General features: G+C 39.2%; 1 long non-coding RNA gene across 1 annotated transcript in view; it reads right to left on the reverse strand.

Annotated features, from left to right (window-relative positions):
• Positions 1-26,962, reverse strand: part of LOC136709221 (uncharacterized) — a 109,691-nt gene that overhangs the window by 435 nt on the left and 82,294 nt on the right. Inside the window, exon 2 of the long non-coding RNA XR_010804463.1 lies at positions 4,768-4,920. This is a non-coding gene — a long non-coding RNA (uncharacterized lncRNA). The remainder of the gene's footprint in view (positions 1-4,767; positions 4,921-26,962) is intronic.

A 26,962-nucleotide genomic window follows, 5' to 3' on the forward strand; every position in this document is an offset into this window, starting at 1 on the left:
CACACAGATGGACATATTCTAAGTAGCCAATCCACCTACCAATGTGTGTTTTTGGACTAGGGTAGGAAACTGGAGCACCCAGATAAAACACGAGGACACACCAAACTCCTCACAGTCAGTCACCAGGAGTGGGTCTTGAAACCACAACCCCAGGACCCTGGAGCTGTGTGAAAGTGACACTACCTGTTGCGTACCCACAAGAATAAGTTTTTAAAATACTGCTAGTGTAATGTGAACATTTTGGTGATTCAATCAGATTTTATCATCGTCTATCTTTTTTATTTTCCAGTTTTGAAACTTCTTTCATCACAATGTTCTAATCATCTTCTCTGATCTATTGCTTGTAATACTTTTTATTTTGTCTAGTCCAAATAAGCATAATGTCATATTCCAGAGCTCTTCCTATCTACATCCTGAATTGTGGGAAAACAAAAGAAGGTGGAGGAACTCTGATGCTCTTTGTTATGTTCTGCAGCAAATTTCTACATTTGGGGATATAAATGGATGTCAGTTTGACATGTGCCAGATACTTAAACACGTAAAGAGTGCATGACATTTAAAGTGTAAAGTGTACATTGACATTTAGCATAAAATAATAATGTTGTGATGACTTGAGTCTCCTGTCTGCCGAATGTTCATGAGACCTCACCTTACTGTACAAGGCTAAAGCAGCTAAAATTTCAAGTCTATGTCAACATAAACATTGTGAAAAGAATAATTCCATTGCAAAACGGTGAACCAATTGTGTGGTGAAGAATTCCCTTAAGATGGAAATGTGTGCCCAGTATCTTGGAGTAAAACCAGCAACAGCTAGGAAAGTTATCTCAGGCCATTCTGTGGTTGCATAATTGCATGAAGAATACACCATTGCCAACTCCAAAGTGGCAGAACTGAAGTGAAACAGCTGAGAGGATTTAACATCTTTATTCTGAACTCTCTGCTTTCAGGAGCATACACAGGTTCCCGTCATGGGTTGACGTAATGCATTTTGAAGTCCTCCTAAACGTCTGGCTGAAATATCTGCATTCAGAGTGTCTGTGGCCCTTCAGAAGCCATTATAGCTAGTCAGAGTGGATGGCTGGCAGTGGAAATCCCCAGGTGCAGGGGGGAACTCGAGCGTTACTCATTGGGTTTTTGTCCTCCGTTCCGAAGGGCTGAGTCACATCCGTAAGGCTCTGAAGGAATCACACACCCTGTCAGAAGCTATTGAACCCCCTCCACCGAAGCCTGGCAGGTCATAGAGAGTTTGCAGTATGGGCCTCTTGAGATACCACTGAATTATAATGATAGATGCTAAAATACATGTCAAAATGTGACTCAAATTGAATGCTATAATATTTCATTTATAAATAGCAGCATGTCCATGTCAATAAAGTAATCCAGATGTTTCAGAGTTCACCCGGATGAGCTTTATTTGTGACCAGCACCTCTTTCTCACATGAACACTGATGTAGTTGCGTACAGGAGAAACTCCTGAAAATGTTCTTACATGTGCCAACTGGAACTTTACCCAGAGTCTTTACTAGGACAAAGAAACTCTGGGTAATGTACAAGATTAATATTATTTCTTCCCACAAAAGTGTAGTTTTATAGTGGTTTTTTTAATGTTACTGCTTCTTTCACATAAACGCTGGGGAATTTCTAGAGAACTCTGGAGTATCAGGTCTGGAGATGTCCTGGAGTGGTCTTGCACACATGCACTGTACAGCAAGAGATTTTCTGTGTCGGGAGCGCTCTCACAGCAGGAAATAAAAACACCTGCTTTAGGCCTGGAGCAATGCCTGTGCAGTGTGTGCAGGAGAAGCTCTGGGACATTCCAGAGCACTATTCTTACATGCACTGACTCAGACTATACCAGGAGTTTTTACTAGGGCACTACCAGGATAAAGACTGAGTAATATCCGGGACGAATGTTGCGGATCGCGTACAATCGTGTTAATGCATACAGTTCCTCTGGGTAAACTCGGGAACCTTTCTGGATTATCGTGCATGTGTGAAAGGGGCATGACGGGTTTGTGAGTAACACCAAAAAAAAAAAAAAATCAAGAATCATCCAAGCTACTGTGACAATGTCAGTCATCTCAGTCACTCACCAAATAAGATCAGACACCTTGACCATGAGTGAATATATTCTGAATGACATGGCATAGGACCTCCAGGCTGTGCTAGAGGGAGGTGAGTAACATTATGGACATAAACAATATCCTAATCACACCCCCATTTCTCAGTGTGTAGTTGATGTGGCCTTCTGGAGGTATGTGTCCCATATTTTTGTAACTTTCAGATAAACAAAGCAGTATCCTAAGTATGTAGAATTAAAGGTTAAACTATATGAAGAGTACACTGGAAAAGTGTACTAGTGGAATAGTGGAACTATACGAAAAATGCTGATGAAATGAAGACTGATGGAAGCAATAAAATGCAAGTGAATTAGGCCTAATAATTTGAGTCAGTTAAAATGTAGTTCCAAAGTCAGTTATTAATTCATCACTGGGTTTAATGTATGAGGGTGTTACAAATATTCACATTGTACAACTGTAAAAAGGAGTGTGGTTTAAGATTATCATAAAACAAACATGGCTTATTGTAAATAGCATTAATATTTATTAAACATTCTAAATTGTGATGATGAATAAGTTGGTGGAAACATGCATCTTTTAATTTGAAGGATTTTTGTTGTTTGCACCTCACAGTGTCAGTCAAAGTTCTACTCTTGCTACTTTCCACCAAAATTTGTTTAATTTACATGAAATTCAGCTAAACATTACTAGCTGGCAAATTCTTCATTGATCACTGCTCACATTTTCTAAAGGGCACCACAGCAGCTACATTGCCTGAGGGCAGACATGGTAGATGACCCCTAAGCATGTGTGAATAGGTTCACAGCTGGCCATGGACACTCAGACAAGGAGAAGGGAAAGTACATCTCTCCACAGTCTAGGACAGAATTTTATTGAGACATCATGAGGAAGATCAATAGTAGAGTGAATGCTTAGTATTCTGTCCATCTTCTTTCTACTCTGTCTATCAGAATTCATAGTCAGACTCCTGCTAGAACTACCCACAGAGAAGACATCTATATTTTAAAATGGACACTTGGTACATGTGTTTTGGATACACAGTTCTGAGACCATGCTGTTCTCATTTTGAAGCCACCAATGAAAATTATTTTGTTTGTCCAATTTTAAGCTGATATTTAGAATGAATTCTACAACTTAAATGACATATTAAACAGAAGACTATGACAAATCATGGGTTTTGAACTTCATGCTGATAATCTGGAGGGTCCTTTTCTTGGCAAACTCGGTGAACAAAATGTCTTTTTTCTATTTCATACAAAGGCTAAATGCTAATGTTATACTACAGAACATTTATCTGTGAATCTGAAATTTCAGAAGAGCTAAAGCTAAGAGAACATGGATGAATTTATGAATTGTTGAAATATGTCTTCTACATTGAAGAATAAATTAATAACAGGAAATTAAAATTTTCACTAAAATAGGATTTTTCTCCATTATAATAACTACCATAAATATAATTAGCAAATCTTGCATTTGGAGATGCAGCAGCAAATGCATTCAATTAGTATATTGTCCTTCCATTCAACAAATGATAGCACCCCTCACCATTCATCTGTCACTCACCCACCTGGACAGTAATGATACACATGCCCAAATGATTTCAGTTTAGCATTCAGCACAATCATTCCTCAGCACCAGGAAAACTGAACTTCGTGGGCCTGATCTCCCTGCTCTGTAACTGTATCCTAGACTTCCTTGGTGATGCATCAACAACCTGTCTTTGATGGTAGTCAAAACTAAAGAGGGTCAGCATCTTTATAGAGGATCTGACTCTAGCCAAATGGCAAATAATGTGTGGGCACTTAAAACACTATCCACTAAAAGCTGCAGAACTATCACAGCAGCTTTGAAAATGGGCAAAGTTAAGAAGTGTTGTCCAGATGAGAATTCCACTTTCAAAATGGTCTTTCCAGAGAAATGATATTTCTAGGGAAATATTTTCCTAATTGGCCAGACTTTGTCGATCTACAAGGTACTATAGCTTTTCCATATCGTAGAGATGTTATGTTTCAAACATTAGCAGGTTGAAGCCAATATACCTGAATAAGTGAAATACTAAAAGCGAAGGGGCGGCACAGTGGCGCAGCAGGTAGTGTCGCAGTCATCTGGAGGTTGTGGGTTTCCCGCTCCGGGTGACTGTCTGTGAGGCATTGGTGTGTTCTCCCCGTGTCTGCATGGGTTTCCTCCGGGTGCTCCGGTTTCCTCCCACAGTCCAAAAACACACATTTGTAGGTGGATTGGCGACTCAAAAGTGTGTGTGGTGTGTGTGTGTGTGATGCCCTGTGAAGGACTGGCGCCCCCTGCAGGGTGTATTCCTGCCTTGCGCCCAATGATTCCAGGTAGGCTCTGGACCCACCGTGACCCTGAACTGGATAAGCGCTTACAGATAATGAATGAATGAATGAATAAAAGCGAAGGCACATATCTGACTATTTACTTTAGAGCCAAATATGAGCAAATAAAACTGTACATTATTTTAACTGTTTCACACCCCTAGTGTATACAATTCCATAATATGATTAGCATAATTCCCACATTGGATATGGCTAGGACATTGGTACATGATATGTCAGGTGATTATTTTGTCTTGTAAGCTTTGCTGCTTTTGATGATTCTGAAAGCCTTATATGCCTCTAGTTGTTCACAATATTCTTGCATTCAGTTTGCAAAATTCAACAGTTCTGACCTTTTCTTAAGAGTTGGCCTTCCATTTGTACGGCTGACCTTTCAGTAAGGCTTGGAGCATCGAGGCATTCATGTGTTATGTGGTGAATGTCACGCCTGAGGTCATGTTGCTTCTTACCAGGAGTCCATGAAGTCTTTAGGCATTCCAGATTTCCTGCAAAATGCACACACAGAGAGAGAGAAAGAGAGAGATATTCACATGAGAGAAATGGGTCTTGTTAAAGCTCAATTTTGAAGATTACTACAGCATCAAGGTTGCGAAAAGCGTGTGAAACTTCAATCATGACAATATTTCTCTGGTTTCTCAACTTGGTGAATTCACCTCTATCTAAGGAGCTTTGATTTGGGAATCAATGGTCAGTGGAGCATGTGCTGAGTAAGGTAAAGTGAAATTTCATTATATCCCAGTAGTGTATATACTATAGCGTAGAGTCTGATTTGCATGTTTATCACTTTGGATACGGGCCTGAACACTGGGTTCTGTAAACTTTGCATACATTTTGCATGCTTGTGTTTTTTCTTCATAAATTTACTGGAGCGGGAATAAAGAATTATATTAGGTTTAATGAAAAATGCACACTAGGCCATGCATGCACAACATCGGAGAGATGCTTAAGGCCATAGTTTCATGTAGGTCACGGATATAAAAGAGTGCTAGTAACCTCAGCATGCTGCATTGCACATTAAATCTGAAATCTACACCGTGTCTGAAGAGCTACAAAACATGGCCCAAAGGCTTATTGATTACAACAATACAATCTGTTTAAAAAAAGCCAGATCAGTTCACACTGGTTAGGAAGAAGTTGTGTACACACCAACTGGACAGGAAAATATTTTATATTTTCCTGAAGCACAGAAAAAAAAACCCTCCACGGTTATCATCATCTATACCATTGCTGCAATTCTTCAGTGAAAAGCATTATTCAGAAAAACAAATATGAGTAAAATATCACTGACACATGAGATCTTTTGTCCTTTATTCTGGGACACTGAAAACTTTACATTTCCCCTGACAGATTCTTCTTCCATGTGTGTCATTTTTATTAGAGAACTAGAAAAGTGGAAAAATACCACATTGAAGAATAAATAACAGGAAATAAAATTGTTCACTAAAATAGGATTTTGCTCCATTATAATAATTAACAGAATTATAATTAGCAAAAACAAACAATTTGTATTATTCAAAAGTGTGGAAATTGGATTTGTATATTAAGAAGCCAATTAGAAAATACAAATCAGTCAGAACCATTGCGCGAGTGATCAGCATTGATTAAAACTCACCTACAACAGTTTAGTCATGAGCAAACTTACTGCTTCAATTTTGAGAGTGAGAGAGAGAGAGAGTGAGATAACAGCCAGAGATCATAACACCTACACAGAGCTTTCCCATCAGCTACACCTTTAATGCACTGAGCTACCTCTCTAAAGCATTATTCATTCATTTTCTGTGACTGCTTATCCAGGTCAGTGTTGCGGTGGGCCCAAAATCACTTGGCACAAGGAGAGATATTCTTGTTATTTTCACATTAGCATTGTAATGAACTCAGTCAAGTTTAAACATTTAACACATTGTGAAAAACTGGCCGTTTCTGCCACCTGATGTGCTGTTCTCTGTAAATCATGTGATTTCTCAGTGCTGTAAAACATGTATTTTTAAAAGACTTAAAAGATTTAAAAGAGTACCTTTCTTTTTCTGGGCCTCTCAAGAACATTGTGTCCAGAATAAACGTGCCTAATTTGTTCTTGGCTTTGTAATAAAGTTCTAGGAAACTTTTAATAGGTGTTATGTATAAGTTTGATCTAGGAAGCAGGGCTGCACTGACTGGCACTGGGCTGTTGCTGCATGACTCTCCTCACTCAGGTTGGCTCTGATTTCCTGTTGGTGCACACATGATGAAACTCACCTGACAGTGATACAGTGGCTGGTACAAAGCTCAGAGGAGGAGGAAGAGATACCTAAATTTGAGTTATACCCATGCTTGCGTGTAGAGATTTTACTAGGATAGCTCCTTTGGTGATTATTGGGGTGGGCAGGAAAACAAAATAGCTTGTTGTAAATACATAAACATGTATAATCATATTCTTTGTGCAGCTTCTAGTGCTAACAGACACTAACAATCCATTCTCGAAGAAGTTACTCTGTGCCAATAACCACCTACATAAAAAATTAAATAATAATAATTTTTTTTTCTTATTTTCACTCTATGGCCAAATTATAGCTTTGGATAATGCCTACCCCAGCCCACATGCACATGCTTATGTCTAAATACACAAGAGACAGAGAAGGTCAACCTACTTCTGCCTCTGATACCCTCTTTCATAGACTGGCATGGCATGGAACATTTACATTACATGCAGTTGCTAAAAATTTAGAGGATCACCACATTCACCCAGCCAATTAACAAGAATAGGTTTGAAGAACACACTGAGAAGCTATTTACAGAATCAGAATTGGTTTTATGGCATTGTTTTAATGACAATTTTGGAATGTTGATTAATAAACGTTTATTAAATGTTAAGAAATCATCCAAACATCACTGGCCGATTTTGTACAACAGTGTCTCTATCCCCTTACCAAGTCCACTACCGAAAGGCAAGCAGGAATAGCTATGAGACTCCAAGTGTTACACTGTGATACATCTTAAACTTTAATGCATGAACAGATGACAGTAGAACTACAGAATCTGTGCAGCAGCTTTAGACACCCTATGGTAGATCTCTATAGCCAGTCTGTCCATCTTTGGAGCTTACAGAGGCTTATGCCTCTCTTTCTCTCTGACAGCCCTGTCTGCCGAGTGCATCTTTTATTAATTCATCAACGCTAGAAGCAAAGCACCGACAGCCACCTGGCCTGCTGCTCGGGGGCATGTTTGTGTTCAGACATGAAGCTATAGAGAAAAGGACAAAATGATGATGAGGTGCAGAGAGGGGGGAACTGCAAAAGAAGTATTCATCTATCAGCATGATGACTCTGGATATATTATCACCGATTACGGGCAGCGAATTCTGGCATAGCAAGACACAATATGGTGGAGCCAAACTTTCAGTTGAGCAAAAATGTAGAGGCAAAACTTGTCAACAGCAGAGATCAAACCATTTAATTTGCCTGTACAAGAAAGAGAACCAAAAGACACTTACCCAGAACCCTGAAAATGCACTTCTTCAGCATATGGACAATCTAAAAACATCACCATGCATAACATCCATCCATTATCTAAAACCACTTATCCAATTTAGGGTCGCGGTGTGTCCAGAGCCTACCTGGAATCATTGGGCGCAAGGCGGGAATACACCCTGGAGGGGACGCCAGTCCTTCACAGGGCAACACAGACACACACACATTCACTCACACCTACGGACACTTTTGAGTCGCCAATCCACCTGCAACGTGTGTTTTTGGACTGTGGGAGGAAACCGGAGCACCCGGAGGAAACCCACGCGGACACGGGGAGAACACACCAACTCCTCACAGACAGTCACCCAGAGCGGGAATCGAACCCACAACCTCCAGGTCCCTGGAGCTGTGTGACTGCGACACTACCTGCTGCACCACCGTGCCGCCCCACCATGCATAACAATACACAGAATGCTCCAAGCAGAATATTCAATACAATAGTTTTAACAAAGTTATGAAAGTTACTGAACAAAAGCAAAGAGAAAGTAGGCAAGCCTAGTTTAGTAGGACAACCATTATCCATATAGCCATTGTCACAGAGGTGTTCTGGCATTTCAAAAACAGGAAAGCCCAAAATACATACCCTTGTCTTTGGAAGTTCTGGAGAAGCTTTGGTGCTTCATGTCAATATTTTTGTTTACAATAATAACTAAATAAAAATAGTTCCTTGTCAGTTGCTGACAGTGTCTATGATCATGGAAAGCCTGCAATTTTCTGTTCATACAAAGCTACAAAACTTAAGCACTGTGTCGAGATTAAAGCAATTAAAGCAATTCGTTTACCAGAAAGTAACACAATAACATTTAAGTTTTTGAATATTTCTATATCCAAGCACATTAACATTTTATCAACCACGTAATCTATACTTGATAAAGGAACAGGGCATTGCTGGGAACTAGATATTTATTACTGACTTATATTTCAATAAGGGTCCAACTGATAAAACTGTGCTGTCACTAATTCACAGCCTCATTTATTTTGAGTAACACCTCTCTCTGGTGTTCTGGCTTTAAAAATCTGGAGATTTTTTTTTGTGTAAAGTTAAACAAAAAGCTGTGCAGATGTAATTTACTTGTCAGAAAGTCAGTAACGGTGAGATGTGTCTGTGGATTTATGTTGTTATAGGGACAGACAAGAAGACTTTCGGTTTGTTAAACATACAGTTGAAAACAGAAGGCTGGGTCACAGAAACATTCACCAAACAAAGAGACTATGATAAATATTGCCTCAACAACTTTCAACACAGGGCGGCACAGTGGCGCAGCTCTGGGTGACTGTCTGTGAGGAGTTGGTGTGTTCTCCCTGTGTACGCAAGGGTTTCCTCCGGGTGCTCCGGTTTCCTCCCACAGTCCAAAAACACACGTTAGTAGGTGGATTGGCAACTCAAAAGTGTGAGTGAGTGTGTGTGTGTTGCCCAGTGAAGGACTGGTGCCCCCTGCAGGGTGTATTCCTGCCTTGCACCCAATGATTCCAGGTAGGCTCTGGACACACCGCGACCCTGAACTGGATAAGTGGTTACAGACAAGGAATGAATGAATGAATGAATGAACTTTCAACACATTTCTGTTTGAGGCTCCAGTAAAACACTGAGCTGCACCGCGGTGGATGGTGGACCTACAGCACTAAAGCAGCACGAGTGTGTCCCAATTCAGTTCTCAACTCTCTGACCCCTTGAACATGCATTTTTTAGATCCCAAAAAGAGTCCAGGGAAAAGATGACCTTTGTTCACCACTGAATGGTTCCAAGTTTAGGTCATGAACTGGAATGTTAAATGGCTGGACTAACAACAGAAGGTGTAGTGGTGCCACCTCTCTGTGAAATGCAACTGAATTACTCTCTCAGTTCCTAATCCCACATGGGCATTTCAACATTAGGTGTCAGTCAGTCAGTCAGGAAGCGTATATTCTTCTTCTAGGCTGGCCCAGCAGGCAGTTGGCAAAAATCATTTTAAACAAAATATCTATTATTATAGTTTAGTTTAATTTTATATTAACAAACATCTTTGTCATCAAACATTTATTTGATTTTTATTTATTTATTTTTTATTATAATTTCTGCCCTCACGCATGATCAAATCAAATGAGGTTTAATACCTTAATGCCCCTGGGAAATGCCACTGGCGTTTTGAAATTTTGTGTATGGTACAATTCTAAACTTGGATGTTATGTGAAATGTTCAGCGAAGTTGAAATAAAAAACAACAAATATGATAAATCTCTCATCAAAAATGACCAGCACCGCTCTTTTCTTGATGTAGAATGGGCAGTCCTAAATGTGGGTAATGCTTATGTCAGTATTACCCTAATCAATCACAAAGCTACCATAGCAACGCCTCCTCTCCAAGTCGAAGAGACTGGTGAGATAAAGCTTAGGAGCCTTTAGTGAGCGAGCTACTGTAGCTATCCAGCTATTCAACAAGCTATGGGGAGGGAGTGAAAGAAACAGCAAACACAGAACACAAAACAATACAGAACGAGCATGAGCATGAGTACAGCAGAGATTGCAGCAACATTCGGTCGGCGTGTTTAACAGTGTATCAGCAGCCGCATAGGGCCGGTGCACAGAGCAAAGTAGCAGCAGGGATGGCAGACCCACTCAGTCAGAAGTACAGCGGAGACAGTCAACACACTCAGCCGGCGCATACAGCAGAGTAGCAGTGAGGGCACCCATTTGGAGACACTTTAGAAGGTATCCAGTTTGTACAATAATGTTAACATATACAATAATAAACATGGAACAAAAAGTAAGGAAGTTGGTGTTTGTAGATTATTTATTTGTTGTATCAATGCTGCTTGGCAATAAATCTTATACTGTTGGAAAGCCTATTAATTTCTCTTTTAAATGGTGTCACATTTGTAAGGAACATGCATTTGTGTGATGAGCAGTAGAGCTGAGTATGTGTGTTGCACCCATGAAATTTTTTGCCAAATCCTCTCTGCCAAACAGCTTATTTTGTGTGATGGTGTGGGACAGAATCTCCCTCACTGGAAAAACAAGGCTTGTTGTCATTGGAGGCAATCTCAATGCAGACAGATATCAAGATGAAATTCTGCAACCAGTGGCAATTCCATATCTCCACAGTCTGGGACCGAACTCTGATCAGAGACTACCTCCAAAATTTGGGAGTGGACAGGATGGAATGGCCTGTCAGCAGTCATGACCTCAACCCCATTGAACACTTGTGGGATCAGCTTGGGCGTGCTGTTGGTGCCAGAGTGACCGACACAATCACGTTGGCTGACTTGATTGAAATGCTGGTTGAAGAATGAGATGCCATCCCACCCCAGTGTGTGACCAGGCTGGTGACCAGCATGAAGAGGAGGTGCCAGGCTGTTGTGGCTGTGTATAGTTCTTCCACATGCTACTGAGGCTCCTGTTTGGTAAATGAATAAAGCTTAAATTGCCAAAATGTCCTGTTTCTTCAAACTTTAATCATCCATTCCACAGAAAACCAAACGAATCAATGGCAGAATAAGCTGTTTGGTTTACTTAACTCTACTACTCATCCCACAAATGCATGTTCCTGATAAATGTGGCACCATTTAAAAAGGAAATTAACAGGCTTTCCAACAGGCTTTACCAAACACAAGTCTCCTTACTTTTTGTGCTAAGTTTATAAATTATCAAACCATAGACACACAAAATACAAAAGACATTTGTAGCCTTGTACAGGCCAATTCTACCCACTTGTGCCATTTTATTGTGTATCTTGTGTAAAAAGACAACTGCAGTTCAGAGTAAAAACCCAGAGTGCAGAGGAAAAAAAAACGGACTTCTGTCTTCTCTGTTGCCATGGTAACATAAACATCATTCTGTTCTCCAGTGATAGAGAAATGTCAGTCACACACACCGTTATTAGTATATCGGACCACGCCCACATCATTCTGAGCGCACGCAGGAGAATATTTTGGTCATTTTTAAGGAGAGATTTATCATATTTCTGTTTTGTGTTTTTTAATAAAAAAATTTCCTGAACCTTTCACATAACACCCAAGTCTAGAATTATACATTAAAACACAAAATTTCAAAATGGGTTCCCAGGGGTTTTAAACCATTCTTCTCCATAGAATTCATTGATGTTATTTTCAGCACATTCATTTTTCATCAATTAATAAGCCATTCTTCCTAGACAAAAACAACTGCTCAAATGTGTTCTCAGAAACTAAATATCATTAATAAACAATAATGTCAGGATAACTCTTTGTAAGCATAAATATATACATCAGTAAGGTTCTTTTAATGAGCTATAGATTATTTTCCATGCATATAAACATATTACCATGTCACTGCTTACTATTATTATGCCTTTAAATGAATAATGACCTGTGTGTTTGAAAAAAAAAAATACAAATACAGTACAAAAAACAAATAGAGAAACAAAAAATACTCATTGGTAACACTGACAATGTTATCTTAATCATAAATCCATTTTTGACACTGACCTATAAGATATGAAAAAATTGACAATTTTAGAGCCAGAAGAATAACAAGAATACCAGTTTAAATAATGACCACAATAACCAGAATACTGGAACATTTCCTATGAAATGCTCTCTTGTATGCAAGAAAATACTCTGATACTCAATTTCAGAATTCTGCTACCTTTGAACTCAGAAGTATCAGAGTATGAATAAATACAGTATCAAAATCAAGACATGAGTTTGAGAAAAATCTCAGTTACAGTTTTAATTACAGTTATAATTTGTTTTATATAGTTTATTTATTTGTAGCTTATATAATTATATTTGAGCAATGTTAACAGTATGGGGTTACAGGTGTTTATGTATACCATTATGTATGTATATGTAGACTATTTTATTCTGGCTTCAAAAATTGCTTAGATGGAAAATAAATGAATAAATAAATAAAAGTAAGAAAAATAATCACAAAAAGGAGGATGCAATATAAAGGTATTCAGAATTCCAGATAAAAAGTTATGGTGAAAAACACATAAAATGATCCTAACTTACATCCAGTTGACACTGTTAGGGCAGTTTAGGTTCTCTTCCACCCAGTACAGGCAGAGCTTAATGAGACAAAGCGACTGGGTGGAACCATAGGAAAAGACTGTCATCTGATGGATGTATTTACCATCCAGAGCTAATGTTCTGTGGAAGTTCTGGGAGCAGCAGCCATTCTGCTTTATATCTTATCCTAAAGCATGTCAAATGGACTCCAAAATTACAAACTATTCACTTCTTTTCATAGGTTTGGTACCAGTCAAGCACAAATCTAATGAGCTTTTGCAGTATTTTCCACAATTTTATTACTCTGACTCCTATAATACAGGCACCTAATCAAGAAGATAATCCCTGTAACAGGGATTTAGATTCCAATAAAAGGCTTGTTATTTTCTGTCCATGCTCAGGTCTTCATAGAATGCAAATCGTAATGGGAGGATTGCATGGCAGCAGGGTGTAATTTGATGTGGGAAATAAACCACCGACTGCACAAAATGAAGCACCTTAAAAACACATTTTTGGTCCCCTTCTTTTTCACATAAAAACAATTTATGTACAATTTAAAAATGTACATTTAATTTAACCAAATAACTCAAAATGGATGCCATGTGAGAAGATATTTACTGAGAAGTTTTATTTATTATTATTTATTTATTTATTTTGTATTTTGTAATACACAAATTTGTCACCTGCCACACATTCCCACATTGACCACATTTATTCAAGTAAGACAATGTTAGGCTTCATTCTGAATGAGCTACAGTGGTGCGGCTTCTTAGACCCAGAGTGCGTGTTTAAATGGACTGCTGTCCAAATCTGTCAGTGCAAGTGAAGCAGGTAATCATTACAAAAAATAAAACTTAGAGCGATAGCAGAAGCTTTAGGAGTGACCAAATTAAGCACATTCTTGCAAAGTTAGAATGATCTCTTTTGTTCAACAACACCAAAAACCTGGAAGACCATGGAATGACCACAGTGAATAACGGCATTATATTTCCTTAGAAAAGAAACTTCTTTCATTTAACCAAGTCTACAGCACTCTTGAGGAGGTAGGCACAAAATTGCTGAAAGTACAAATAGAGGCCTTTATAAATGTAAATAAAAACTCAGCATTTAATGATGTCCATGGCTTTAGGACTTTAGAAAGTCACTACCATCACTGACTACAAAGCATTTGCATCCAAACATTACAAAAAAATATGTTTATATATATGTGAATTTCTTTAAAGATATTTGAGACTATGTAAAGAATTTCTAAACAGTTCATTCTTTGTTTGGGTTAAACCCATTGAATTAAAGCTGAAAGTCTACCCTTCAACCACATTGTAAGCTTTGTTTCAAATCCACTCTGCTGGTGTACAGAGGTTATATTATGAAAATTGTGTCATAAATATCGTGAATCTGACAATATATTTCATATGTAAATGAATATTAATGGCACTGCATTGCAGGTAGTTTTATAGTCACATAGCTCCAGGATTCAGTCACTGTTTGAGGATATTTCTGAGGATCTGAGGATATGTCTATGTGGGTTTGCTTCTGCTGCTCCAGTTTCCTCACACAGTCAACAAACATGTCAGTAGATGGACAGGCAATGCGAAATTACCCCCTGGTGAGAGCAAGTGTGACTGGATGAGTGTGTGATGGATTGATGACTTGTCAAGAATATTTTCATGCCTTGTACCCAGCGATTCTGGGTAGGCTCTAGACCAGGGGTCACAAATAGTCGAACCATGGTCCGGGTCCAAACCCAGACGCTGTCCTATCCGGACCTGGACCTGCAGCTGATAAACTATTAAGAGCTGTATAACTTCAAAGTGTGTTTGCTTTAAGCCATGCGACTCTTCTAGTCATTACGGTTCAGGTTTACTGCTCCAGGAAATTCTCATAATGCTGAACATGGATTCTATTTATGGATCAAGTCTCATCATTCAGCATAAAGATCCAATCAGCTTGCTGTTAACAGATAAAGTTCCACCCTGCAGCAATAAGAGCCAGTCAGAATGCTGGTTATTAAAAAGCAGTAAAGTCTAAACTGGAACTTCATTTAAAACACGCATTTTTCCCCCAAAATCATTGTTTTGTTTGTAAATTTTACTTGAAATGAAAAAAAAAATCATTTATTTGAAAAACATTTAAGAACTTGGCTTGAGAAAATTCTCTAACTGAACCTTAATGAATTTTAATTTATGACTCATGCTCTAGACTGAATATGACCTTGACCTTGAAGTGTTTACGGAAAAATTAATTAATAACAATTATTTAATTTATGTTATGTTGAATTAGTGATTTTTTGTTTTCACTCTAGCAGTTGCACTAACCACATTGTCCACAAAGACTAAAGCCCACTCGAGCTAAACTTGCTCAATATGCGAGAGGCATATGTCTGAGCTAAGAAAGGCAGTTAAATCCTTTGAACTTTAACTCCTAACCACAACACGCTGTCTCTCAACCCACGAGTGGGAAGAGTAAATAGCCAGCTGGAGAGCTGTAGCCCTGTGGCTTGTGAGAGGAAGCCAGAAAATGCCCCCTGATGAGTGACTGAGGAAGAAGAGAGGCAATGAGAAGGGAAAAGGGGTCCACTAAAAGCACCATAATTGCACCTTTCGTGGTGAGGTGCTTCAGTGATGGGGAGGGGTGTCGCTGACAAGACACAATTCCCTTTGAAGCTGCAGAAAATTCCATTAATCATTACAATCCTGACACATCCATGGTCTCCACATTATTGACCGGAGAGGAGAGGAGAAAAGAGGACAGATAGATGAGAAACTGAAGTCAAATATAAAGAGTTAAAAGAAAACACAAGTGGTTATATGAGAGAGAGCGAGAGAGAGAGAGAGAGAGAGAGAGAGAATATATACACCAGTGGTGGTGATGTGATGAGGAGTTCTATGTTTCATGTGCTTCATCAAACACTAATGCTGCAATAATGCCCACAGGGACGAGAGCGCAGAGTACCCAGCTGCCATCCTTTAGCACTGTGATGAATGCCCCATGTTCGTACGTGAGGTACACAAGGCTAGTCATGAGTAAATATTTCTCTGCTTGGGTCACATCCACATGTACCTTCCCAGCCCCAAGGGCCCCTCATCATTAGAATGCTATCAGTAGCATCAGTATTATTCTGCCACTTGCATGGGAACACCACAATGACAAGTGCTGTGGGGGAGTTATGCTGGAAGTGGTTGGTGTAGTCTCGTGAGTACTAGAGCTGAGAAAACTAGAGTTCAGCACACTACAGCAATTAGAGCCTTCGGGCTGGAGCCTTAACACGATTAGTCTGCATCTTAAGAGTGTCATGTGAGGTAAATGTATATAAAATCCTAAGTTGTTCTTAAATGTTGGGCCAAATAGTTTTTGCATCCTCTACTATACTGAAGATGCATACTTTATCTTTTTTGAATACCATTTGCACATGTAGTGTTGGAAATTAGTATCAAAAGGAAAGAATATCTAAGAGTTGATTAGGTTTCGTTTACACAGTGGACACGGCTAGTTATATCTGAATATGCTATTTAAATCATTACTATGATTATTATACTGTATGCAAATATCTGTGAAGATGAATAGCTTCAACTAACTAAGAATTCTGTCAGTCATGTATTATAATCGCAAACATGTTAAAAATGTAGCTACTGTTTAAACTTATGAACTGCAAAAATTCATAAGAAAAAATACACTTTCTTATTCAGTTACATTGAATACAAATTTGCATTAGCATAAACAATGTAGTGACCCCAATTTTTTCTACAGTCACTCCATTTTAAGAGCACTTTGTATTTCTGTTGTACAATGAACATAACGCCCAATTTCACAATTACAGGCTGTAATCCATTTTCTGCTTTGCACAAAGCATTCGATCCATTTCACTCTGTTCTACAATGGTAAGGACATTTGCAGAACCACCACAGAGCAGGAATGAAGTCAGCACTACAGTGACACTAAAGTGGTGGGGTTTTTTAGTGTATTGGGCTGGTATGGGCAGATACAGCATGGCTGCTGGAGATTTTAAAATGATGTGCACTCTCATTGCTCCCTGTACTGACTTGCCTACCTCACTGGTCGACCTTGTAAATATAAAGTAACTTATTTTTTGATACACATTATGTAGTTCCTTTAGTCCACCAGTGGTCACTATTCAGTTCAGCAGTGACCCAGAGGTGTTTAAAAGCTCCAGCAGCACTGCTGTGTCTGATCCACTCATACTGAGTGACACAAACAAGCCACCACCACTGCTGCAACACAGAGAATGACCCACCACCTCGATATATGCTCTGTGGTGGTCCTGACCATTGAAAAACAGAATGAAAGGGGGCAAGAAAAGTATGCAGAACATGTAAACTACACTCTCTAATTGTATGTCAACAAAACCTGGTAAAAAAAAAACTAATAAAATAGTTTTATTAGTTTTTGACATATGCAAACAGTGGTTCTGGTCTATAAAAACATTATTGACAAGTTCAACTGACATAGTTGGTTCAGTCCTTTCCACATATTTAATTTGTATTCTTGGGCCATTGTAGGAGAATTTAACATTAACTCTATTTTAAAGTATCACCTGTTGCAAAATAGCACCTCACTGCCATCAAAGTGAAACATACTTCTGGCTGTGAGAAACAACCTGCGTGAATTTTTTGCTGTCACAGGACTCCAGAACAGTTGCTTATTTCTCAGCCTCCAGGAGAAAATGAGCCTGTTGAAAGCCATCTGAAATGTTATGAAGTGCATACATGACTTCGGGATTTTTGTATTTAAACAACTGCACCAAATATTTTCTCTTTATTACACTGATGGTTTCAGCAACAGCGTCCTTCTCCCAACTCAAACAACAAGCAATGGCTGAATTTGGCCTCGCATTAAGCATTTCTACATTATAAACTGATTCCTGAAATAGGTCAGTGGCAAGTGAAAGACAGCAGTAACCACACTGCAATCAGTAGTAAGCTATGCATATAATGTTAACCAGCTGTTAGAAACCACTATTACATTGTTCAGAATAGCATTATTGCTGTTCTTTCAATTCTAACTCTGAGAGAGAGAATAAACTAGAAATTAAAGTCCAAGTTATATGCAGCTGTATGTAAATGAAGCACTGCTTCTTTCTACATTCTCTCTGTTTCCCTTCAGTAATACTATAATAGTCTTGAGGATGTGCCAAAGCGCATATGTCTAAATTATTTGAGCTAACTCATAAAGAGTGTGTGTAAAAGTTTAATGTACTCACTGTGGACACAGATGATGAGTTGTGCTCACATATATCTAATGATCTCCAGAGGAAAGCGCTGCATAAAACAGAACATTCTGAATTAGCTAAATGTCACCATGCTCAATGCCAAGCGCAGACTATAGATATAACACGCCCCACATCAATGGGCAGAGAGCAACAGAAATACATTCTCTGGAGCACCTTTAAATATGTTTGAGATGAGCTAGAATGACTTTTGTTATCCAAAATCGTTTAAGCATTCTCAGTAAGTTCCGTCACACATGTTCTCTTACAATAGCATACAAATGCCACAGTAATATTCCTATATAGCACCTAAAGCCTTCCCTGAAGAGTAGAAGCTGATGCTGGAACAAGGTACCAATTAATAAGGTTTTGTCCATGTAGTGTTAACAATAATAACATTTGTTCACTCAGGTCCCCCAAAGACACACTAAAAAAATAAATTCATATACAGAACACAAACACACAGATCAACCATTACATTATGACCACCTCCTTGTTTCTACACTCACGGTCCATTCTTTCATCTCCACTGACCAGTCAAGAGCACTTTCTAGTTCAACAATTCCAGACTGTAGTCCTCTAGTTTGTTGGCTCTCTGTCACCCTTTTCCTCAGATCTGTAGATCCACAGGACCACCACAGAGCAGGTATGATTTTGGAGCTGGATTATTCTTAGCGCTGCAGTGACAATGAAGTGGTGGTGGTGATAGTGTTAGTGTGTGTTGCATTGGAATGAGTGTATCTCAAAATTTCTCTTCCTAGAGCCATTCTAAAAATACCTGCCATAATGTAGATTATGTCAATACCAAGAACGTCTGGAATGCCCCATAAAGAAAAAAGAAACACTAGTAGACTTAAAATTTTCCTCTTGCAATTTTATGATTTCTCATCAGGCATTGAAGCCAATTCATATAAGTGGCTCTATGGTCGCAGAAACACTGAGTTCTCCCATTGGCCCAGTAGTACATCCTGACCTGGTGCTTTTGCTGCAGTAATGTGTTCTAAAAGGGGCATTTGTAACAATGCCTGCAGAGAACATCCAGCTTCAGAAGCACACCTTCACTTGTCAGTCTATAAACTGCATCACTATAATCAAACAGTGGAAGAAGTCCTCATTTGGACCAGAGTGATTATGACAGCATGGGTGAAAGAAGAACAGCCTTGACCTTGGCCATAACATTTGACTGTAGCTTATAAACATGGGTAGAGCAGAAGAAAAAACTGTCCAACCCAATGCCTAGATATGTATACGTTATGACCTGTTTCAGGATAGCTCCCTCATCTGAGGTCATTTTAAAAGTGGGGGAGGTCAAAGCATTTTTATTCATGAATAAACCACATTAACTTGTCCTTTTAAATGTTGAATGACAATTTAATGAACTTTGAACACAGGAAAAGTGTTGACAGCACAGACTTAAGGGAAGAACCAGTGGCATAAGAGTGTTGCAAAGGGATGGATCATTTCTGATAAATTTCCAGTAAATTAGCGGTAGATTTCCATGGTAACTTTACCACGGGAACTAGATAGCTAGCCTATGCTAACCTTGGTATGCTAACCTTTTGCTAGCACTGAGCTTTTCTCATTTAGCAGATAGCAAGCATCTGTGAAAGATTCCACCTTGATTTAATAATTGCTTAAATGTTTCAATGCAATTATTGTCAATAAAAAATATGAACATCAAACTTGACTTAGGTAGTGCTTTGGTCCAAATGTGTGCTTTCAGTAGTGGTGAGTGTCAAATTTCTAGAAATCATCTGGACATATGCTGTACATGTGATGGAGGCATGGACATTGCGGGGGTGTAGTCTCATTAGCCCTTAGTGTATATATTAATGTTTGATGGTGAGATGTTTCTTGTTTGTTCTTGGAAGTTTTCAGTTGTTTTATATATATATATATATAAAAAGAGAGAGAGAGAGAGAGAGAGAGAGAGAAGGAGCCAAACCTAACACAACTGGACAATTTAAAACACTGAATTATAGACATGGGGGGTATGTCCAGGTCCCATTAAATGTTTGCTGAAAATATCAGCCATGCATTTATCAGACTGTCATTACATCTACGTAATAAGAGTGAGGATGAGGGTTTAAGAAAGTTTCCTGTTTTCCAAAATGGGTGTGTGTCAGAACCACAACATTTAAACTGTTAATTTAAGTAATTAGCATTGTATTGATACACCGTTATCAGTTTCACAGAGGGGTCCTTGCATATAAAAGCTATGAAACAGCAGTCACTTGTATTGCTGCAAAATACACCAGAGTATTACATATGGGTTAGTTTGTAAGTACCATAGAGCAAAAGAGCCTTATCTGGGGTTTGGGATCACATCTGGTAAGATAAAATATAATCTATTTGATGTTCAAAGAGTCTAACTATTGTGCTATTTGTCAGGTAGTTTGAGTATGTCCCAGGAAATATAGCCTAGCAAAACTGACACAGATCTTGTGAATGGAGCCTGTGCCTACACTTGATGTCAAAAGTGCATGCTGGTACAGTATTACCCAGCCAATGAGAGAGAGATAATATCTGATATTATACAACAGTTAGTTCCGGTCAAACACACTGATTGGTTGAGAAGTATTGTAACTGTGCTGTTGTTATGCAACAACAGTACTGTTTTTCCACAACAACTGTATCACTCTGCTGAGCTCTTGGTAACAAACTTTATGCTGCAGCTCTCCTTAAGACATGTATTCTCCACTAAAGCTTCACCTCATGCTTCAGGTTACTTCGAGAGTATACACTGGTACTAATAAAATAAAAATACAACAAAAATCATGTACCAGTTAAACTCGTTTTCACTGTTAAAACTGTTATTTAATTCTTGGAATAAATGTAGACTGATGGCAGTGACTGGCACTCAAGAAAGTTTTATTCAGCACAAACACAAAATAAAATAATAATCATTCATTCATTCATCATCTGTAATCACGTATCAAGTTTAGGCTTGCAGTGGGTCTAGAGACTACCGGGATCACTGGGTGCAAGGCAGGGACACACCCTGGATGGGGCGCCAGTCCTTTACTCACACCGATGGACACTTGAGTAGCCAATAAAGCTACCAACATGTGTTTTTGGACTGTGGGAGGAATCTGGAGCACCCAGAGGAAAACCCATGCTGACACAGGAAGAACACACTCCACACTGTGAAACATTAATCAGTGTAGCTTAAAAAGAGGGGGGCAAGTATTATCCTTAATCAGAAAGAGTATGTAAGAATAAAGAAATTATGAACTAACAAACTAAACTTATTTGACGACACTTTCTCTGCTCTGTTTATTTATTTAATTATTTATTAATTACCCAAACTGTTGTAAAAAAGCAATAGAACATTTGATATTGTGTGTTATGAAAAAAAAAAAAAAAATAGCATGGCTGAGATGAACTTGAGCACTATCCTTCAGGTTGTGCTTGTGCCACATCACAACCATGCTGTTATTTCGTGATAACAATCCCTCTTGTGTTCTATTGCTTAAATAAAATTTGAAAATAACAAATTAACAATTCAAACTGTTTGGGAATGGACTTGGCAGCAGAGTGTTCTATTGTATAAATTGGCACACCACCTTTTGGCAAATTATCTTGCAGAAACAAACTGTAGCCAAATTGATTTACTTCAAGGTAGAAACAGTTTTATTTAACCACAATTCAACTGCTAAAATGGCAGGGTTATGGCTTTCAACCCATGCTTTAAGCTGGTCTATGTAACTAACGTCTTGCACCAACATGCTAGATGTGCCAATTTTCTAAATGTTCTAAACCAAAATAATCAATATATAACCATGAACTGTCGTTAAAATTTGTTAAAGCGAAACTCAGAAGAGGACCAAGGTAGACATGAACATTTCCAGACCTCACAGGCAGCAATACAAGTACACAACAGAAAACTTAAGAAGCAGAATGTTGTCCTTTAATACTATACCTTCTTCAAGGACCCCCCCACACACACACTTTTCATTCAGGCAAGCTGTGCTGCACATAGCTGGGTGTAACTGGAGCTGCAGCACTGGCATCGCAACAGTGTAGCTTGGCATAGCAGGAGCACTCCGTTTATCAGCAGTCTCGCAACAGTGTAGCGGGAGCATTTTAATGAGTCCTATAGGAGTTCTTTACTGCCCTAGCTTGGTTGAGATTTGGTCAATGAAAGCATGGCTGAACATCTCTTATCTACCACAAAAACAAAGTAAAAAATTGACTCCCTCACTTTCAACTGTCTGAGAAGAGCTTGAGCTTTAACATCCAGCAACTCTCTTGAGTCTGAGATTATTGATTCATGCTCTTTCATTCTTGGGTCCCATTTATGCCTCTTGAATGGTCTCAACTAAAGGGGAGATGGGGGGAAAGAGGAAAGAAAAAATATCATGCTGTCAACTATTGCAGTACATACAGGATTTTCTGAGTCATGAGTCTGAAAAAAAAAGAATTAGTGAGCATCTGAACATTGACTAGTGGAATGAGATTTAAACACATGACTTGGCTCGCGAGGCTTTGAGCGTGTCACTTTCGGAACTTTTCTGATTAGTTTGATTTTTTTTTTTGCAAAATGCACCCTTTTTGATGTAAACAAAAGATGAAATGGTACAAGTAACCCCCCAAAACATAAAGAACCATTCCCTTTGATTGACTGGTTAAATAAGTGATTATTTTGATGACTTTTTTTTTTTTTTTTTTTAACCTCCTCATTCCAAACGTCCAGTATGCTGGACATTTTTTTTTCTGGCTTTTTTAACTCGACAGCAAGTTTTTCAACGTCCCACCCACTTTTATGGGTTTCTGCCCAACTACGGCTTTCTATTGGTTGGTCAAGTACGTTTACTTTTTTTTGATTGGTTGTCGAAAATAATCCTGGAAATGGCAGCACCTAAGAAAGACGCACCCCGCCTTCGTGACCGAACAAAACGTAAGTTTTTCTTCATTATTCCACATTGATAACTGAAAAGTCTTTGTACATATGTTATTTTAGACGTATACTGATACGAAAAATAATTATACCAACAATGGAAAGTTATTTTCACAGTCCAAAATTTCGAGCGAAACATTTATGTCCAGCTATATGGACATTTGGAATTAGTCTATGGAATGTTGATGACTTTAACATTCTATGTATTGTTAGTATGCGCATCTAATGATCGATATTACATTATTGTTCATAGATTTCCTGGTATGCTTATCTTCTCATGTCTGTTTAGGCCTAACAGTAGAAGATGTTCTTCAGTTACTAGATGATAGTGACTGTAGTGTTGAGAGTAGTGAGGATGAATATACACAGGACAGGGAAAGTGATAGGGACTCCAGTGATTCTGAGGACATGCCAGATGAAAAGGAAGAGGTAACTTAAATAAAACTTAGCTTAATGTTAAAATAAAAGGCATTGTAATTTTAAATATTGTTGAATTTTGTTAATTGTAAGCATATTATGTAGTAGGGGGTATCAGCTCCACATTACCAAGCCTGGTCTAAAATTTTTTTATTTAACCTAAGACTGCACTTAAAGCATGAGAAACAAATGGGTATGTACACTGTATATTTGTAATTGTAAATATTGTTTTTGAATTAAGGTGGTCCTTATGAAATATTTTACAGGAAGCTGAACAGTCTGGACAATCACGGCTCTTATTCAAGCATGCAGCATTCAAACCTTTTGATGTTCCAGCATATGTGGATCCACAGTACACACCTGATGCAGACAGAGAACACTGGACACTTTAGAACTACTTTCAACAGTACTTTGATGATGAATTTTGGGGTCTAGTTAGTGACCAAACTAACATACGAGCTTTGCAAAATGGTACACGGCTCAAAACATTCATTCATTCATTCATTATCTGTAACCCTTATCCAATTCAGGGTCGCGGTGGGTCCAGAGCCTACATGGAATCATTGGGCGCAAGGCGGGAATACACCCTGGAGGGGGCGCCAGTCCTTCACAGGGCAACACAGACACACACGTTCACTCACACCTACGGACACGTTTGAGTCGCTAATCCACCTACCAACATGTGTTTTTGGACTGTGGGAGGAAACCGGAGCACCCGGGGGAAACCCACGCAGACACGGGGAGAACACACCAACTCCTCACAGACAGTCACCCGGAGGAAACCCACGCAGACACGGGGAGAACACACCAACTCCTCACAGACAGTCACCCGGAGGAAACCCACGCAGACATGGGGAGAACACACCAACTCCTCACAGACAGTCACCCGGAGGAAACCCACGCAGACACAGGGAGAACACACCACACTCCTCACAGACAGTCACCCGGAGGAAACCCACGCAGACACAGGGAGAACACATCAACTCCTCACAGACAGTCACCCAGAGGAAACCCACGCAGACACAGGGAGAACACACCACACTTCTCACAGACAGTCACCCGGAGGAAACCCACGCAGACATGGGGAGAACACACCAACTCCTCACAGACAGTCACCCAGAGGAAACCCACGCAGACACAGGGAGAACACACCACACTCCTCACAGACAGTCACACGGAGCTGTGTGACTGCGACACTACCTGCTGCACCACCGTGCCGCCTGGGCTCAAAACATCACAGTCTGAAATCACACATTGTGATGGGATGCTTGTGTTTACCACGCATTAGATTGTGTTACAAACCAGTAGTACAAATTCCAGCCATTACTCAGATCCCAAGGGACAGGTTCTACAAATTGAGAAACAATTTGCATTTTGTCAACAATTTGGATGTAGCAAAACTGACGTGCTGAATATTTTGACCGGAGGTTTTAGTAATTCTATTTTTATTAACAAATTTTTATGAAATAAATTTAGTGCATACTACATGGATTATATGAAAATAAATCTAAGAGAAATTAAAGAAAAAAATAGAAGCAAGATGCTTAATGTGTTGACTTGAATAGTGATAAATGAGGAACATGAATAAGATAATTCAGTTGTTTTAAACTAATGGAAATCTACTGCAAAATATTTATATGTACTTCAATATTAGTATGTAATTTTTACTGTAAAAATTTATTACATGATTCCCCTAACACTTAACATAGAAAATACACATGCTTTGGATCCTGTGTTAGTAGTAATAAATATTTGAAATTTTCAAACTCATGCGGAGTCTATGCCCTTACTTCCAAATGTCCAGTATACTGGACACTGAATATCTTAAAGTCTCCATGCAATTAAAAAAAAAAAATTGTACTGTGACTTTTAAATGGCTGTAGTAAACATATTTCTTAGCAAAACATCATTTGTTTTTGACGTGTCCTCTCTCGGGACTGAGGAGGTTAAACGTTTATTGCCCAACTCTAAATGAATTCAGCTCCTGCACCAGGTCTGTGCTGAGTATGTTCCAGATGAAGAGATCAGCATTGTGCCTCTATATACCTGCATATTTTAGAATGAGGATTTCAGCTGCTTAGTTCCACTTGAGTTGACAAAAGCGCTGGAGGTGTAGGCATATGAATGAACATGCTGAGAATATGGAGATGTGTCAGCTTGCTAAGTAGGCTTTTGCTCAAAGTGAAATTTAGCTGTCAAAGTGAACTTTATAAGTCACCTTTGCAGTTCCCTTGGATCAAAACAACACCCCTGAAAACAAGAAAACTAGTAGACCCACCCGCCCCCCCCAAAAAAGGAAACTTAACCAAATCTAGTTTCTGCTAATGCCTAATATTTATAGGATTTCTGACAGCAGAAAGGTGCTAACAATGGTCCACGTTAAAATATTTTTAACATTTGAATATGGGTGCATGGGTGGATAATTCATTGCAGCATTCTACCAGGGTGGAGTAAGATGTCTTGACAGAGAGCTATTTAAGTTAACATTCGTTTATTCATTCATTTATTATCTGTGAGCGCTTCAGGTTCAGGGGTCGCGGTGGGTCCAGAGCCTACCGGAAATCATTGGGCGCAAGGTGGGAATACACCCTGGAGGAGGCACCAGTCCTTCACAGGGTAACACACACACTCACATTTACTCACACCTACGGACACTTTTTCAGTCGCCAATCCACCTACCAACGTGTGTTTGAAACCGGAGCAGGAGGAGGGAACATGAGGAGAACAGACCAACTCCTTACAGACAGTCACCCGGAACGGGACTCGAACCCACAACCTTCAGGTCCCTGAAGCTGTCTGACTTCAAACACTAACTAAATTCACTAAATATACAAGAAGAAGAAGTGTTTTCCAAGTTTTATACCAAAGTTAAAAGTTATGCAAGTTAGAAAGCAGCTCGATACAAGGCTAAGCATGGAGAATCCTCTATAACAATATGCTGAATGATCACTGGATTAGGAACACCTACCTTGTATCTACGCTCATTGTCAACTTTATCAGCTCCACTGACCACACAGGAGCACTTTGTAGTTGTACAGTTACCGAATGTAGTCCATCTGTTTATCTGCATAATTTCTTACTCCCCATTTCACCCTGCTCTTCAAATGGTCAGGACCCCCACAAGACAAAGGCCAGAGTAGCTATGATTTGGGTTGTGGATTATTCTCAGCACTGCACTGATGTTGACATGGTGGCAGTGCAATAGTCTGTGTTTGTGGGTACAAGTGTAGACAGCAGGGCTGCTCGAGTTTTTAGTGTCCTCAGTGTCACTGCTGGACTGAGAAAAGTGCACTGAAGAAAAATATGCAGTCAACGGCATCCTGTGCCCACTGATAAGAACTTGAGAATGGCCAAAACTAACTGTGCAGCAACAGATGAGCTACTGTCTCTGACTTTACATCTACAAGGTGGAAAAACAAGATAGGCGTCTAACAGAGTGGATAGTGAGTGACACTGTTTGAAACCCAAGCGCGGCTGTGTCTGATTCACACGTACCAGCACCACACACATTAA

This window comes from Hoplias malabaricus, chromosome 11 (genome assembly GCF_029633855.1).
Source record: "Hoplias malabaricus isolate fHopMal1 chromosome 11, fHopMal1.hap1, whole genome shotgun sequence".
Classification (NCBI taxonomy): domain Eukaryota; kingdom Metazoa; phylum Chordata; class Actinopteri; order Characiformes; family Erythrinidae; genus Hoplias; species Hoplias malabaricus.